A 5,000-nucleotide genomic window follows, 5' to 3' on the forward strand; every position below is an offset into this window, starting at 1 on the left:
GAGGATGGGTTGAGTCCTGGTTCCTCTCAAGGTTTCTTGAGATACCTTGGTTGCGCTACACGACCTTCACCCTGATTTAAGCCCTGATTCTCAAAAGAAGAAAATACAGCGAGTCAGTCTTTTACTTAAACATGTAAAACAGCAGCTGCAACTCTACATTTGTTTATTTGCGTCTCCTACACTCTCAGAAATAAAGGCCCTAAACTGTCACTGGGTCAGTTCCCCTCTCATCACTGGGGTGGAACCCTGAGGTCTCCATCTCAGCGCCTTCAGTCAGGGAACATAACTGAACCATAATCCACTGAAATGATCTGTTCTAAGCTGGACTGACTCCACACACCCCGCCTCGCCTCGCCTCCAGGCTTTTACTCTACTGCTCTGTTTTAAAACATTCGGTTATGAAAAGGAACAAATACCAACTTTTCACCTGGAGGAACTGATTTAAGCTCCACAATCAGACCTTAAAAACTTGTTACTTTGAGGGAACATTTACACGGTTCGTACCTTGATGAACAAAAACGTACCTGCATAGGACCTTTATTTCTAACAGTGTGGGAAAGGGAGAACGCGAGAGTTTGCGAGAGTTTGTGAGAGTTTGTGTGAGTTCAGTGAGTCTTGTTCAGTTCAGCCACAGCTGAAAAGATCTGCAGAAACCAGCCTGAGAGCGTGAGACGCCCAGTCTTTCACAATCTGTTGAGACTTTAGAAGTCGTGTAGTGAAGCCAAGGCTTTAGGGAGTTGGTTCTTGCCACTGTCGCCACTGGCTTGTCCAAAGGGGGCTTGGACCCCAATTTTCAGAAAAGCCACTTTGTGACAACATCTATTGCAAAACACGCTGTACAAATAAACTTTGCCTTCGACCTGAATTGGCTTTTTGCAAACTAGCCAGCGCTTTGCTTCAGAAAGAAAAGAGCAGTTTCACTCTTGGGGGCAGTTGGGCTGGAAAGTCGCCAGTTTGATCCCCCGAGCCGACAGTACAAGACACCTAACCCCCAACTGCTCCCTGGGCGCCGTGGATAGGGCTGCCCACCGCTCCGGGCAAGTGTGCTCACTGCCCCCTAGAGTGTGTGTTCACTAGTGTGTATGTGGTGTTTCACTGCACTGATGGTTTAAACGTGGAGGGGAAATTTCCCCGTGGTGGGACTAATAAGGGTCACATACTCATAAAAAACAGATCAACCAGAGCACTTCTGACCAAATTCCAATATCTGTGGCAGTGAAGGTGATTCTGTGCGTCTGATACTGAGATGATCTCCGTCCCAGCACCAGCCTTCAGTCTGCCTGACTGTCAGTTCAGAGGAAGAGAAAGTGCAGCGCTCCGTTCCTCCCATCGTAAAGCACGCATGTAGTTTAGTGTTTGCATGTTCCAGCGAGCATGTTAAACACATTTTCTCTCCACACACATGCTGCACTAATTGGATTTCCACAGCTGACTGGATGAATGAGAGGCGCACAAATTGCAGGGAGGGGGTAAATTATGTGTATGTGTGTGTGTGTGTGTGTGTGTGTGTGTGTGTGTGTGTGTGTGTATAAAAAGAAACTCAGGAAGAAAACTGACATTAAAACTTTTAAAGTTTGGTGTGTGTGTGTGTGTGTGTGTGTGTGTGTGGGGGGGGGACACTCCTCCTCTGAAGCTGACTTTAACTGCTATGAAACTGATGTGTGTGCAGTGCAGTTAAAGTGAGGGATTAGACTGTGGATCTAAATATAGACCCTTAACTTTAAAACCTAGAACTACAGATATATTAGGACTGTTTAAATGTTTTGGCTGAAATGTTAAAGCTTTTGGTGTATATCTATATTTCTGTTTCTTCTTAGATATTTCTATATTTCATTGTATTTAAATTCTATAAGGGGGCTACGCACCTACGATTTTCACGCAGTTTCCACCTGTGGAAATGTGACGTGACAATAAACGTGATTTGATTTGATTCGGTCATTTAACACAAACTGACCAGTCAAAAAAAACAACATTCAGGACGAGTGATTTATCTTACAGGAGATCAAATCCTCGACTTGCTTAAAGAAAGAAATATTACACTGAATCCAGAGAGGCCACAAAGCAGCTCTCATTTTTTGGATTGTTATCTTGGGATAATGAGTTAATTGTTTTGTTATCTTGAGATAACAAAAGTTGTCATCTTGGATCAATACATTTATTATCTTGTTATCTTGAGATAAATTTTTAATCCAGAAGTTCATTATCTTGTCATTTTTAGATAACAAAAGCTCAAAATAATGAGTTAATTATCGTCATCCCAAAATAAAGTTGTCATCTTGAGATAACAAAAATTATCTTGGATTATCAAGTTAATTATCTTGTGATCTAAAGATAATAAAGTTATCTCGAAATGATGAATGAATTGTCTTGTGATGTCATGAGAACAAAGTTGTTATGTTGAAATACCGGGTTAATTATCTTGTGATCTCAAGATAGCAAACCAGAAGATCACAAGATAACTTGTTATCTCAACATAACAAACCTATATGCTGAATAACTTGTACTTAATGGCTGTCTGTATAGCAGAAGGGGGTCTGTGCGCGCGCGTGTGTGTGTGTGTGTGTGTGTGTGTGTGTGTGTGTGTGTGTGCGTGCGTGCGTGCGTGCGTGCGTGCGTGCGTGTGTGTGTATGTGTGTGTGTGTGTGTGTGTGGGTGTGTGTGTGTGGGTGTGTGTGTGTGTGTGTGGGTGTGTGTGTGTGTGTGTGTGTGTGTGTGTGTGTGTGGGTGTGTGTGTGTGTGTGTGTGGGGACAGGTTTGAGTCCTGCTCGTCTGACTCTTTTGTTCTGCAAAAACTTTTTAACACACAAAACAATTTTCATCAGATTTAAATCTTCATTAAATATTTTCTCCCATACTTACAAGCACAAATGAGCCATGGATTAAAAGACTAGAGTCTCCACTTTCTACTGAATTTTAATGAGCTACGAGGGAAAAACACGGTTCAAAAAAGGGGGTAAACTTTATTTTTCCTATCGTCTCTCTAAAGTCACTTTTTCTATGCACTGGATCCAAAGGCCACTGGGCGGGGCAGCCTTTGAGTAAATATTACCACTATTCATCCAAAAGATAGAGGAAAATAAAACTTCATACAGGAGTTTGAGGAGGTCAAATCAGACCCTGATGGCATGATGAGAGTCTTCACGCCGCGCCGCGTGTCCCCGACAGAGCACACGCGAGAGCGGAGATAAAGCGTCTGAGTTCATCAACACGCCGGGAGCTGTTTCCCAGAGACAATTACAGCCGACCCGAAGCTGCCGCCTCTGAAGTAAGTGGGACGCTGTCAACCAAACCACAACGGCAGAGGGAGAAAAACACTGCTGCTGTTATAAGCCTGTGATCGGGGGCGCGTCCTCCAGCTGCGGCAACTAAAACAAGACGGAAAAAGTTTATCTAATCAGAAGCGAGAATCTGTTTTCTATTTGCAGCAAAACGGCGCATTGAAGCATTTTGGGAGCGCGACGCAGGACGGATTAAATAAAAAAATAAATATACAAACAAAATTTATACAATACTTTTACACAGCGGCCACAGACGTAGTCCAACACGTGCCTTTTAATCTGAGCATTTGAAGATTTCATCAGAAAATGTTTCTGCTCTCCTTTTAATTTGATCACTGCGTCGTATGATTTTGATGAACATTCCTAACCTTGATGTGCTTTTACATTTAGTTTTTCCTTTACGTTGAACCCCGAACAGCAACTATAATAGAAGAAAATCCCAGTTTTAATTTCTTCTGCTAAACTTCAGCACCTTTTACTGCCACCAGCATGAAAAGTGTCCTATAACTAAACTCATTATAGCTCATAATGTAGTTCTGCACCAGCACTACAAGGCTTACACAGCTGAAACGCAATGGATGCTTCCGTGTTGCACAGATGAAAGCAACGCCAGTCTGTCCTTTAATTTAGAACAGTGTGACGTCCAGCATCAGAAACTGTATGAGCAAGTTTATCTGAGGTTACTATTAACATTTGCGATGAATTAAGGCTCGTAAACAACACAGAGAAGGTCTTCATGAATAAGCACAGCTTGTAGGGGCTTAAAAAGACTAAAAAAAGACTTAAAAAAGTTTTACAGAAGATTCTTAAGTCTGGGATCATATCTTATCTGCTTTATTGTCATGGCCGTCCCCAAACTGTTCCCACAAAGTTGGGAGCGTGAAATTGTCCGAAATCTCTTGGTACTGAAGCTTTAAGAGTTCCTTTCACTGGAACTAAGGGGCCGAGCCCAACTCCTGAAAAACAACCCCACACCATGATCCCCCCTCCACCAAACTTTACACTCGGCACAATGCAGTCAGACAAGTACCGTCTCCTGGCAACCGCCAAACCCAGACTCGTCCATCGGATTTCCAGACGGAGAAGCGTGATTGGTCACTCCAGAGGACACGTCTCCACTGCTCTAGAGTCCAGTGGCGGCGCTTTACACCACTGCATTCCACGCTTTGCATTGCGCTTGTTGATGTAAGGCTTGGATGCAGCTGCTCGGCCATGGAAACCCATTCCATGAAGCTCTCTACGCTGTTCTTGAGCTGATCTGAAGGCCACATGAAGTTTGGAGGTCTGTAGTGATTGACTCTGCAGAAAGTCGGTGACCTCTGCGCACTATGCCCCTCAGCATCCGCTGACCGCTCTGTCATTTTACGTGGCCGACCACTTCGTGGCTGAGTTGCTGTCGTTCCCAATGTTCCAACATAAATTCTTTTGGCAATACAGTGTAAGAGGAAAACTGTGTAAATCGTATTTTTCGCTTTAAGTGTTCATGTATCACACTGAATGTGGAGGGGCTGATTACTGTCGTGGGCTGGTGGGGAAGCTCAGTGTGCCAGGCGGTGCAATCACAGACCGGTCGGAGAGGAAATGGAGCAGGCTCAAAGTTGCGCTTTAATGGGCAGCCCCCACTCAGACAGATGATGAGCTCACAGCTGTGAGAGCAGTAGGCCATCAAGCAGTGTCTGGTGTGGAAACCATCATCCAGGGCTCTGCCTGTGTCCGACAGAT

The 5,000-nt window shown here is 44.1% G+C and overlaps 1 protein-coding gene across 2 annotated transcripts in view; it reads right to left on the reverse strand.

The window, feature by feature from the left end:
• Nucleotides 1–5,000, reverse strand: part of ephb2b (eph receptor B2b) — a 294,590-nt gene that overhangs the window by 90,621 nt on the left and 198,969 nt on the right. The window lies entirely within an intron of this gene.

The sequence above is a fragment of the Pygocentrus nattereri genome, chromosome 21 (genome assembly GCF_015220715.1).
Source record: "Pygocentrus nattereri isolate fPygNat1 chromosome 21, fPygNat1.pri, whole genome shotgun sequence".
Taxonomy (NCBI): Eukaryota; Metazoa; Chordata; class Actinopteri; order Characiformes; family Serrasalmidae; genus Pygocentrus; species Pygocentrus nattereri.